Genomic DNA, 14444 nt, shown 5'->3' on the forward strand with positions numbered 1-14444 from the left:
TTATTAATTTGTTAATTGTGTATTATTTGTTAGATGAAAGTACAGAATAGTTAACATGAAGACTCTAATTCCCAACAACGTAACAACCGCATCCTTTGTTTATTAATTTCTTAGATGAAACTACAGAATAGTTAACAACATGTAGACTCTAATCTTTAATCTGTAAAAAGCTGCTGCTCTTATACAACGATCAGTCAGTCACTGAGGTGTATGACCGACAGACGTGTTATATTAAATGTCTTAAAGTGGTCTCGGGGAGACGTAAAGATGGGCCAGTCATTAGGGTCTTTGTATCAAGAAAATCATACCTGATATGTTGAATGTGCTTTCTCCCAGGAAACGTCTTGACCTCTTCACCCTTGGTGACGTTCTAACTGGAATTTTTTTCTTCATTTTCCAGACCGCTTCATTGTTTCAATGAAGGCATGTTTGAAGGCATTCATGGCAGACACAAGAAAAACGACACGCAGCACAATTGTAATATATATAAAGCATAACTATTTTATTTTACAAAATATATTTTACAAAACTTTTACAATTACAAACTGGACAATAAGCTTTTCAAAGCTAACTAACCTAACTAGTATTGAGGGAGGGGGTTATCCCCCCATTTATGGAGAAACAGAATATGCGTCTTCACTTTGTGGTGGTCGTGCAGGAAAGAGACAGAAAGATAGCAAGGGAATTATGGGAAGGGATTTTTTTGTATCTATATACATATCAATATCTCTCTCTCTATATATATATCAATATATATATATCAATATATATATATGTATATCAACATATATATGAATATCGATATATATATCGATATATATATCAATATATATATATATCAATATATATATATATCTGTATATTTACATATATATACAGTGATGATCATATTTATTGGCACGGTAAAATAAAAGTTAAATTTTGTCTAATACATTCTAAAAAAGGGATTAAATTAAAGAAAATAACAAAGTATATTATGTATTTTTAACTGGCCTTTCCGATGCAGCAATCGGATTTTAGAAAAAATAAATAACAAAGGAACAACAAACATAATTGCAAAAAACCCTTGGTCAAAATTATTGGCACGGCTTTGTTTTTCTTTTAGTATCAGTATAATATCAATCAATTTCCGGTTTACGTGCTTTCTGAACTTTTTTATAGCCATATTATGCTAGTTTAACGCTAATTCAGTGAATAATGTTTTTCAGATAATTTTTAGATAGCGATTTATTTAAACTATTATAAGTGACTAAATTATAATTTTCAATCGCCATGGTTAAAACTAAGGAACACAGCGAAGATGTCAGGAAGCTTGTTGTAGCATGCCATACCAATGGGGAGGGCTATGATAAGATTTCAAAGAAGCTAAACCTTCCCAAATCCACTGTTAGAGACATAACAAACAAGTTCAAATCGCAAGGCCACGTTATGAGTTTAGAGGGTAGAGGGAGAAAAAGGAGTCTTTCCCCAAGAGATGAACGGAAAATTGTTCGACAAGTAAAACAAAACCCAAGGATCTCTGTTGGGGAGATTGTTGATGAACAGAGCACCTCTGGAGTGAATGTATCTCGACATACAGTTGGTAGAGTTTTGAAGAGAGCTGGTTTAAAAGCATGTCGTCCGAGAAAGACTCCCTTATTGAAGCCTATGCACCTGAAAGCAAGGCTAGCCTTTGCAAAACGTCATATTGATAAAGATGTTGCATTCTGGAAACGTGTTCTATGGACTGACGAAACGAAAATAGAGTTATTTGGCCATAATAAAGTGTCTTATATTTACAGAAAATCTGGCGAAGCTTTCCTGCCTAAGAACACCATACCCACAGTGAAGCACGGTGGAGGCAGTTTGATGTTTTGGGGATCCTTTGCTGCCTCTGGACCAGGGAGACTTGTTAAGGTCACAGGTAGCATGAAAAAGGAAGATTATGTTAAAATATTGGATGAAAACCTGAAAGACTCTGCTAAAGAGCTCTCACTTGGTCGTCGTTGTTGGTTCATGCAAGATAATGACCCAAAGCATTCGGCTAAACTGACTAAGAAATGGCTTGAGGACAATCATATAAATGTTTTGGAGTGGCCATCCTAAAGCCCAGACCTTAATCCAATTGAAAATTTATGGAGAACATTGAAATTGAGGGTAATGCAAAGGAAGCCTAAGAATCTTATTCAATTGGAGGATTATTGTCAGGAAGAGTGGGCTAAAATTACTACTGAAGAGTGCAACAACTTGGTTGTAAACTATGAAAAGCGACTGAGGAAGGTAATCAAGGCCAAAGGCTATACAATTTATTATTAAATAAATCGTGCCAATTATTTTGAACAAGGGTTTTTTTTCAATTATGTTTGTTGTTCCTTTGTTATTTATTTTTTCTAAAATCCGATTGCTGCATCGGAAAGGCCAGTTAAAAATACATAATATACTTTGTTATTTTCTTTAATTTAATCCCTTTTTTTAGAATTTATTAGACAAAATTTAACTTTTATTTTACCGTGCCAATAAATATGATCATCACTGTATGTATACCAATATTTCTCTCTTTATATATATATATATATATATATATATATATATATATATATATATATAAATGTTTCTCATGTTTTCACTATGATTAATATCATATAAACTTCTAGGTGTAACTCTTTCTAAAGTATATGTTAAAAAAACCCTGTATCGACTCTTTCTGTGTCAAATTATAAAACATGCGATTACTTTTTTCTGTGTATCATATTAAGGTTTGAGTAAACAAGATTTGATAATAAAACAATATATAAACGATGATACGAAAATATTGAAATTCATTTATTTCTTTTATTTACAGATGTTCCTGTTTGATGATTGTTATAGAAAATTATTCATATGAACGACAACACATATATGTATGCGAATATGTATATATATTATTACATTTTCATGGATCAGTATGTTTTACAATAGAAAATTATTGATGTAAAAGACAACATATATGTATGCGAATACTACTATTCAAACTAATTATTGGAAATAGTGTAGAAAATCACACACACCTTGAAGATAATATTCACATATGCGGTATATGTGCTTAATGTTCAAATGAATGAAAAGCTATGAACAAGATTATCACAAATCACAGAAAAATATGCGGTTTTTGAAAAGACAAAATTGTACAATATTCGATTCCATTTAATAGCTTTTCCATAGGTAAAAAAAATTATTTTATTCTTGTGAAGGAGAATATTTTCGAAATAAAGTCTAAAGTGAAATACTGTAATATTCATAAGAGTATACATAATAATGAACCGGGATAAACTTAGTAAAACATGCAAGTACACAGTAAGGAAAGGCCACATTCTTGTGAAGTGTGTGGATATTATTTTTCTGGAAAATATTCTTTAATAAGACATATGAGAATTCACACTGGGGAGAAACCACATTCTTGTGAACTGTGTTGCTATGCTTGTTCTTTTAAATCATATTTAGTGGCTCTGGAAAATATTCTTTAATAACACGTATAAGAACTCACATTGGGGAGAAACAATATTCTTGTGAAGTGTGGAGATATTTTTTCTCGAAAATCGTCGTTAATGATACATATGAGAACTCACACTGGAAAAAGCCACATTCTTGTGAAATGTGTGGATATTCTTTTACTAATATGTGTGTGGGTATTCTTGTTCTCAAAAATAGTCTTTAGTGAAAAATATGAGAACTCGCACTGGCAAACAAACACAAACTTGTGAAGTGTGTGGATATTCTTGTTCTACAAAATCAAATTTAGTGACACATGAGAACTCACACTGGGGAAAAGCCACATTCTTGTGAAGTGTGTGGATATTCTTGTTCTGTAAAATCAGCATTAGTGAGACATAAAAGAACTCACACTGGCGAAAAAAACACATTTTTGTGAAGTGTGTGGATATTCTTGTTCTGAAAAATATTATTTAGTAAGACATATGAGAACTCACACTGGCGAAAAACCACATTCTTCTGAAGTGTGTGGATATTCTTGCTTTCAAAAATCACATTTAGTGACACATATTAGAACTCACACTGGGGAAAGCCACATTCTTCTGAAGTGTGTGGATATTCTTGTTCTGGAACATCATATTTAGTGGCAAATATGAGAACTCACACTGGGGAAAAACCACATTCTTGTGAAGTGTGTGGCTATTCTTGTTCTAGAAAATCAGATTTAGTGACACATATGAGAACTCACACTTGAGAAAAACCACATTCTTGTGAAGTGTGTGGATATTCTTGTTCTACTAAGTCACATTTAGTGACACATATGAGAACTCACACTGGAGAAAAACCACATTCTTGTAAAGTGTGTGGATATTCTTGTGCTAATAAGTCACATTTAGTGACACATATAAGAACTCACACTGGAGAAAAACCACATTTTTGTGAAGTGTGTGGATATTCTTGTTCTAGAAAATCAGATTAAGTGACACATATGAGAACTCACACAGGAGAAAAACCACATGCTTGTGAAGTGTGTGGATATTCTTGTTCTATTAAATCAGATTTAGTGACACATATGAGAACTCACACTATGGAAAAGCCACATTTTTGTGAAGTGTGTGGATATTCTTGCTTTCAAAAATCACATTTAGTGACATATGAGAACTCACACTGGGGAAAAGCCACATTCTTCTGAAGGGTGTTGCTATGCTTGTTCTCGAAAATCATATTTAGTGGCTCATATGAGAACTCACACTGCGGAAAAAACCGCATTCTTGTGAAGTGTGTGGCTATTCTTCTCCTATAAAATCCAATTTAGTGGCACATATGAGAACTCACACTGGCGAAAAACCACATTCTTGTGAAGTGTGTGAATATTCTTGTTCTGTAAAATCTGCATTAGTGAGACATATGAGAACTCACACTGGTGAAAAACTACTTTTCAAGTGCCTTGATATTCTTGTTATCTTGAATCGGCATTAGTTACATATATGAGAACTCACACTGTGGAAAAACCACATTCTTGTGAAGTGTGTGGATGTTCTTTTTCTGTAAAATATTCTTTAATAAGACATATGAGAACTCACACTGGGGAAAAACCATATTCTTTTGAAGAGTGTGGATATTCTTTTTCTTGAAAATCGTCCTGAATGATACATATGAGAACTCACACTGGAAAAAAAGCCACATTCTTGTGAAGTGTTTGGGTATTCTTGTTCTAAAAAATATTCTTTAGTAAAACATATAAGAACTCACACTGGGGAAAAAACACATTCTTGTGAAGTGTGAGAATACTCTTTTTCTATAAAATTAGCATTAGTGACGCATATACGAACTCACACTGGGGAAAAGCCACATTCTTGTTAAGTGCGTGGATATTCTTGTTCTGTAAAATCAGCATAGTGACACATATGAGAACTCACACGGGAAAAAACCCACATTCTTGTGAAGTGTGTGGATATTCTTGTTCTGTAAAATATTCTTTTGTGAGACATATTAAAACTTACACTGGAGAAAACAAAAGAGAAAAGCCACATTCTTTTGAAGTGTGTTGATATTCTTGTTCTAGAAAATCAGATTTAGTGACATATGAGAACTCACACTGTGGAAAAGCCACATACTTGTGAAGTGCGTGAATATACTTGGTCTATAAAATCATATTTAGTGGCATATATGAGAACTTACACTGACGAAAAACCACATTCTTGTGAAGTGTGTGGGTATTCTTGTCCTCAAAAATATTCTTTAATGAAACATGAGAACTCACACTGGTGAAAAACCACATTGTTGTGAAGTGTGTGCATATTCTTGCTTTAAAAAATCAATGTTATTTAGGCATATGAGAACTCACACTACAGGACCGTAAAAAATGATCTTAAAATGACATGACCTCTGAGAAAATAAACATTGTACCGGTTGTGATAGAAGCAACTGGCTTAATAAAAAAGAATCTTCAGAAATACTTAAAATCAATCCCTAGAAGACAAAGCTGTAACGAAATACAAATAGCAGCCATAAAGGGAACAGCATCTATTCTTACAAGAGCCCTCGGATATAAATTTAAATCAGCAGAGAATCAAGTGTTAGCTCGAGGAGGGAGTCCCTTGATCTCTTTAAATTTACTGAAGTAAAATCAAAAAAGGGAAGATCCACTATCGTTTGAAGTGTGTGTGGATATTTTTGTTCTAAAAAATCAGCATTAGTAACAAATATGAGAACTCACTGGAGAAAAAGCTACATTCTCCTGATGTTTGTGAATATTCTTGTCCTGAAATATGCAAGTTAGTGAAACATATGGGAACTTACACTGGCTAAAAGGTCTCATGTATGGTATTAAAAGAAACTGAAACCTAAAGGGGATATCGATCATACCAGTTATCATAGGTGCCACAGGACTTATGAAGAAGAACCTGAAGTCCTACCTAACTAATATTCCTGGTGAACCAAGTGCAAAAGAGATTCAGATAATTGCACTTAAGGGAACAGCGAGGATACTAAAAAGAGCTCTAGGTTGGTTTCAATAAAAAAGCAGGGCAATGTTGGCAGCTGGTTTGCTGCCACATACCCAGCATTACAATCTTCAAAGGAAGAAAAAAAAGGGATATAATTGACCAAACATTTAGGACACGATTGTCTTACAAAGAAGACAGAACCAGCAAATATTTCTGCTCCAAGAATTTCTCCAAAATGACAAAAAATATATCATAAACTTTCATTGCATGCATCTTAAAGAGTGGGTCAACAGATACCAGAAAGGACAGTTTGAAGTAAGTCTATTGTGTTACTATTTTTGATCGTACCATTAGTTGTTCTAGTTCCCCCACCCTGCTATGACCGGGATTTAATTTGTCACACACGGAGGCACTCACGAGTAAATGAGAACCACAGTTCACTTCCTATTCCCTCGACATCTTTTCCTCTGGACAGCCATGAACACATATTTTCTGCTTTGCTGTAAACGACGGGGCCACCCCCATTTCTGCCAACACTAGTTAGGATTACGTAGTTCACTGTAATAATTTTAAAAGTTTACGTAATAATTGCTCTTGATCCTTTTTGTAAAATATAGTAATATATTTGTGTATAGAAATAAAAAAGTAAGTATTTCTCATATGTATTAAAATTGTGTCTTGTCGTGTTATGTCTGCCTTAAATATTGAGATGGTGTGACAGCATCAAGACTCCTATCATATTGACATCATGTTTCAAGCTACCGTTTCCAGGAAATGTAATATGAGTGTAGGTCGCTCATGCTATGGACCGGCCGATAGTGTAAGTATGACCATAGAATCTTTACAGCTATGTACCTACGGTGCTATAAAACCTGACACATATATATATACACATGGTGATATATATATATATATATATATATATATATATATATATATATATACATACATACACATATCGGTATGTTTTTCAGGTCAAAAAAGGGGAGTGAGCATACCTGATGGGTTCTAGAATTTTAGTGTGGCTTTCAATTTTTGTTGTAAATTCACCTAGTTTATTTGTCAGTTACATATTTTGAAATGACTCGTAAACTACACAAGTCTATCATCTCCAGCAAAATTCTGGCGTCTGATAAATTTTTTTCAGATCGAGTACTTCAAGGGCTGTTTTTTGTTAAGTTTGTTTAGGCTGATGATTTCCTTAACGAAGATTTGTCGGATGAAATCGAATTACATTTTATTATCTGCACATTTGTTGCCATTCAATGTGAAATCTTTTTTCCAAATTCGTTGGAATATTGCATGGAGTTTTTGATCGTGGTTCTTCTGCTTTGATCCAAAACAAAGGATTATTTTAAAATATTTCGAGATAAGGCTTTATTTTTTGCGTATTCATCTTTTTCTGACTTTTGACTGTAAATGAGAGACCAGAAAAGATCACAAAAATTAAATTTCAAAGATTATAAATTCCAACCTTGATCGCACTTCGGGGATAATGGCGCAATGGATAAAGGCAGTAAATTTCTACGATTCCAAGTCAGCTTTGCCTGAAGATATCGGTTTCGGTCATACTCAAGAAAGCCAGAGGATTAATGAGAAAACAACAGCTATGGAAAGTAGGAATTACTGTGGATTCATTTAGAGAACTTCTGGTCGCGCTTCATCACCTGAAAGAGGATGAGTTGACCGAAACAACAATTACTGTGGAATCATTTAGAGAACTTCTGGTCGCATTTCATCACTTGAAAGAGGATGAGTTGACCGAAACAACAATTACTGTGAAGTCATTTAGAGAACTTCCTGTCACGCTTCATCACCTGAAAGAGGATGAGTTGACCGAAACAACAATTACTGTGGAATCATTTAGAGAACTTCCTGTCGCGCTTCATCACCTGAAAGAGGATGAGTTGACCAAAACAACAATGACTGTGGAATACTTTAGAGAACTTCCGGTCGCGCTTCATCACCTGAAAGAGGATGAGTTGACCGAAACAACAATTACTGTGGATTCATTTAGAGAACTTCTGGTCGCGCTTCATTACCTGAAAGAGGATGAGTTGACTGAAACAACAATTACTGTGGAATCATTTAGAGAACTTCGGGTCGCGCTTAATCACCTGAAAAAGGATGAGTTGACCGAAACAACAATTACTGTGGAATCATTTAGAGAACTTCTGGTCGCGCTTCATCACCTGAAAGAGGATGAGTTGACCGAAACAACAATTACTGTGGAATCATTTAGAGAACTTCCGGTCGCGCTTTATCACCTGAAAGAGGATGAGTTGACCGAAACAAACAATTACTGTGGAATCATTTAGAGAACTTCCGGTCGCGTTTCATCACCTGAAAAAGGATGAGTTGACCGAAACAACAATGACTGTGGAATCATTTATAGAACATCCTGTCGCGCTTCATCACCTGAAAGAGGATGAGTTGACCGAAACAACAATTACTGTGGAATCATTTAGAGAACTTCCGGTTGCGTTTCATCACTTGAAAGAGGATGAGTTGACCGAAACAACAATTACTGTGGAATCATTTATAGAACATCCTGTCGCGCTTCACCACCTGAAAGAGGATGAGTTGACTGAAACAACAATTACTGTGGAATCATTTAGAGAACTTCTGGTCGCGCTTAATCACCTGAAAGAGGATGGGTTGACCGAAACAACAATTACTGTGGATTCATTTAGAGAACTTCCTGTCGCGCTTCATCACCTGAAAGAGGATGAGTTGACCTAAACAACAATTACTGTGGAATCATTTAGAGAACTTCTGGTCGCACTTAATCACCTGAAAGAGGATGAGTTGACCGAAACAACAATTACTGTGGAATCATTTACAGAACTTCCGGTCGCGCTTCATCACCTGAAAGAGGATGAGTTGACCGAAACAACAATTACTGTGGAATCATTTAGAGCACTTCCGGTCGTGCTTCATCACCTGAAAGATGATGAGTTGACCGAAACAACAATTACTGTGGATTCATTTAGAGAACTTCCGGCCGCGCTTCATCACCTGAAAGAGGATGAGTTGACCGAAACAACAATTACTGTGGAATCATTTAGAGAACTTCCGGTGGCGTTTCATCACTTGAAAGAGTATGAGTTGACCGAAACAACAATTACTGTGGAGTCATTTAGAGAACTTCTGGTCGCGTTTCATCACTTGAAAGAGGATGAGTTGACCGAAACAACAATTACTGTGGAATCATTATGAGAACTTCTGGTCGCGCTTCATCACCTGAAAGAGGTTGAGTTGACCGAAACAACAATCACTGTGGATTCATTTAGAGAACTTCCTGTCGCGCTTCATCACCTGAAAGAGGATGAGTTGACCGAAACAACAATTGCTGTGGAATCATTTAGAGAACTTCCGGTTGCGCTTCATCACCTGAAAGAGGATGAGTTGACCGAAACAAACAATTACTGTGGATTAATTTAGAGAACTTCTGGTCGCGCTTCATCACCTGAAAGAGGATGAGTTGACCGAAACAACAATTACTGTGGATTCATTTAGAGAACTTCCGGTCGCGTTTCATCACTTGAAAGAGGATGAGTTGACGGAAACAACAATTACTGTGGAATCATTTAGAGAACTTCTGGTCGTGCTTAATCACCTGAAAGAGGATGAGTTTACCGAAACAACAATTACTGTGGAACCATTTAGAGAACTTCCGGTCGCGCTTAATTACCTGAAAGAGGATGAGTTGACCAAAACAACAATTACTGTGGAATCATTTAGAGAACTTTCGGTCGTGCTTCATCACCTGAAAGAGGATGAGTTGACTGAAACAACAATTACTGTGGATTCATTTAGAGAACTCCTGGTTGCGCTTAATCACCTGAAAGAGGATTAGTTGACCAAAACAACAATTACTGTGGAATGACTAAGAGAACTTCGGGTCGCGCTTAATTACCTGAAAGAGGATGAGTTGACCGAAACAACAATTACTGTGGAATAATTTAGAGAACTTCCAGTCGCGCTTAATCACCTGAAAGAGGATGAGTTTACAGAAACAACAATTACTGTGGAATCATTTAGAGAACTTCTGGTCGCGCTTCATCACCTGAAAGAGGATCAGTTGACCGAAACAACAATTACTGTGGAATCATTTAGAGAACTTCCGGTCGCGTTTCATTACTTGAAAGAGGATGAGTTGACCGAAACAACAATTACTGTGGAATCATTTAGAGAACTTCTGGTCGCGCTTCATCACCTGAAAGAGGATGAGTTGACCGAAACAACAATTACTGTGGAATCATTTAGAGAACTTCCTGTCGCGCTTCATCACCTGAAAGAGGATGAGTTGACCGAAACAACAATTACTGTGGAATCATTTAGAGAACTTCCGGTTGCGCTTCACCACCTGAAAGAGGATGAGTTGACCGAAACAACAATTACTGTGGATTCATTAAGAGAACTTCTGGTCGCGCTTCATCACCTGAAAGAGGATGAGTTGACTGAAACAACAATTACTGTGGATTCATTTAGAGAACTTTTGGTTGCGCTTAATCACCTGAAAGAGGATGAGTTGACCGAAACAACAATGACTGTGGAATCATTTAAAGAACTTCCTGTTGCGCTTCATCACCTGAAAGAGGATGAGTTGACCAAAACAAAAATTACTGTGGAATCATTTAGAGAACTTCCGGTCGCGCTTAATCACCTGAAAGAGGATGAGTTGACCGAAACAGCAATTACTGTGGATTCATTTAGAGAACTTCTGGTCGCGCTTCATCACCTTAAAGAGGATGAATTGACCGAAACAACAATTACTGTGGATTAATTTAGAGAACTTCCGGTTGCGCTTAATCACCTGAAAGAGGATGAGTTGACCGAAACAACGATTACTGTGGAATCATTTAGAGAACTTCCGGTTGCGCTTACTCACCTGAAAGAGGATGAGTTGACCGAAACAACAATTACTGTGGATTCATTAAGAGAACTTCTGGTCGCGCTTCATCACCTGAAAGAGGATGAGTTGACCGAAACAACAATTACTGTGGATTCATTTAGAGAACTTCCGGTCGCGTTTCATCACTTGAAAGAGGATGAGTTGACGGAAACAACAATTACTGTGGAATCATTTAGAGAACTTCTGGTCGTGCTTAATCACCTGAAAGAGGATGAGTTGACCGAAACAACAATTACTGTGGAATCATTTAGAGAACTTCCGGTCGCGCTTAATTACCTGAAAGAGGATGAGTTGACCTAAACAACAATTACTGTGGAATCATTTAGAGAACTTCCTGTCGTGCTTAATCATCTGAAAGAGTATGAGCTTACCAAAAAAACAATTACTGTGGATTCATTTAGAGAACTTCTGGTCGTGCTTCATCACCTGAAAGAGGATGAGTTGACTGAAACAACAATTACTGTGGATTCATTTAGAGAACTTCTGGTTGCGCTTAATCACCTGAAAGAGGATGAGTTGACCGAAACAACAATGAATGTGGAATCATTTAAAGAACTTCCGGTTGCGCTTCATCACCTGAAAGAGGATGAGTTGACCAAAACAAAAATTACTGTGGAATCATTTAGAGAACTTCCGGTCGCGCTTCATCACCTGAAAGAGGATGAGTTGACCGAAACAGCAATTACTGTGGAATCATTTAGAGAACTTCTGGTCGCGCTTCATCACCTTAAAGAGGATGAATTGACCGAAACAACAATTACTGTGGATTAATTTAGAGAACTTCCGGTTGCGCTTAATCACCTGAAAGAGGATGAGTTGACCGAAACAACAATTACTGTGGAATCATTTAGAGAACTTCCGGTCGTGCTTCATCACCTGAAAGAGGATGAGTTGACCGAAACAATTATTACTGTGGATTCATTTAGAGAACTTCTGGTTGCGCTTAATCACCTGAAAGAGGATGAGTTGACCAAAACAACAATGACTGTGGAATCATTTAAAGAACTTCCGGTCGCGCTTCATCACCTTAAAGAGGATGAGTTGACCGAAACAACAATTACTGTGGAATGACTAAGAGAACTTCGGGTCGCGCTTAATCACCTGAAAGAGGATGAGTTGACCGAAACAACAATTACTGTGGAATCATTTAGAGAACTTCCAGTCGCGCTTAATCACCTGAAAGAGGATCAGTTGACCGAAACAACAATTACTGTGGAATCATTTAGAGAACTTCCGGTTGCGCTTCACCACCTGAAAGAGGATGAGTTGACCGAAACAACAATTACTGTGGAATCATTTAGAGAACTTCCGGTCGCGTTTCATCACTTGAAAGAGTATGAGTTGACCGAAACAACAATTACTGTGGAGTCATTTAGAGAACTTCTGGTCGCGTTTCATCACTTGAAAGAGGATGAGTTGACCGAAACAACAATTACTGTTGAATCATTTAGAGAACTTCTGGTCGCGCTTCATCACCTGAAAGAGGATGAGTTGACCGAAACAACAATTACTGTGGAATCATTTAGAGAACTTCCTGTCGTGCTTCATCACCTGAAAGAGGATGAGTTGACCGAAACAACAATTACTGTGGAATCATTTAGAGAACATCCGGTTGGGCTTCACCACCTGAAAGAGGATGAGTTGACCGAAACAACAATTACTGTGGATTCATTAAGAGAACTTCTGGTCGCGCTTCATCACATGAAAGAGGATGAGTTGACTGAAACAACAATTACTGTGGATTCATTTAGAGAACTTCTGGTTGCGCTTAATCACCTGAAAGAGGATGAGTTGACCAAAACAACAATGACTGTGGAATCATTTAAAGAACTTCCGGTTGCGCTTCATCACCTGAAAGAGGATGAGTTGACCAAAACAAAAATTACTGTGGAATCATTTAGAGAACTTCCGGTCGCGCTTCATCACCTGAAAGAGGATGAGTTGACCGAAACAGCAATTACTGTGGAATCATTTAGAGAACTTCTGGTCGCGCTTCATCACCTGAAAGAGGATGAATTGACCGAAACAACAATTACTGTGGATTAATTTAGAGAACTTCCGGTTGCGCTTAATCACCTGAAAGAGGTTGAGTTGACCGAAACAACAATTACTGTGGAATTATTTAGAGAACTTCCGGTTGCGCTTCATCACCTGAAAGAGGATGAGTTGACCGAAACAACAATTACTGTGGATTCATTAAGAGAACTTCTGGTCGCGCTTCATCACCTGAAAGAGGATGAGTTGACCGAAACAACAATTACTGTGGATTCATTTAGAGAACTTCCGGTCGCGTTTCATCACTTGAAAGAGGATGAGTTGACGGAAACAACAATTACTGTGGAATCATTTAGAGAACTTCTGGTCGTGCTTAATCACCTGAAAGAGGATGAGTTGACGGAAACAACAATTACTGTGGAATCATTTAGAGAACTTCCGATCGCGCTTATTTACCTGAAAGAGGATGAGATGACTAAAACAACAATTACTGTGGAATCATTTAGAGAACTTCCTGTCGTGCTTAATCACCTGAAAGAGTATGAGCTGACCAAAAAAACAATTACTGTGGATTCATTTAGAGAACTTCCGGTCGTGCTTCATCACCTGAAAGAGGATGAGTTGACTGAAACAACAATTACTGTGGATTCATTTAGAGAACTTCTGGTTGCGCTTAATCACCTGAAAGAGGATGAGTTGACCAAAACAACAATGACTGTGGAATCATTTAAAGAACTTCCGGTTGCGCTTCATCACCTGAAAGAGGATGAGTTGACCAAAACAAAAATTACTGTGGAATCATTTAGAGAACTTCCGGTCGCGCTTCATCACCTGAAAGAGGATGAGTTGACCGAAACAACAATTACTGTGGAATCATTTAGAGAACTTCTGGTCGCGCTTCATCACCTGAAAGAGGATGAATTGACCGAAACAATAATTACTGTGGATTAATTTAGAGAACTTCCGGTTGCGCTTAATCACCTGAAAGAGGATGAGTTGACCAAAACAACAATGACTGTGGAATCATTTAAAGAACTTCCGGTTGCGCTTCATCACCTGAAAGAGGATGAGTTGACCAAAACAAAAATTACTGTGGAATCATTTAGAGAACTTCCGGTCGCGCTTCATCACCTGAA

This window comes from Euprymna scolopes, chromosome 46 (genome assembly GCF_053919585.1).
Source record: "Euprymna scolopes isolate OS-2025 chromosome 46, ASM5391958v1, whole genome shotgun sequence".
Classification (NCBI taxonomy): domain Eukaryota; kingdom Metazoa; phylum Mollusca; class Cephalopoda; order Sepiida; family Sepiolidae; genus Euprymna; species Euprymna scolopes.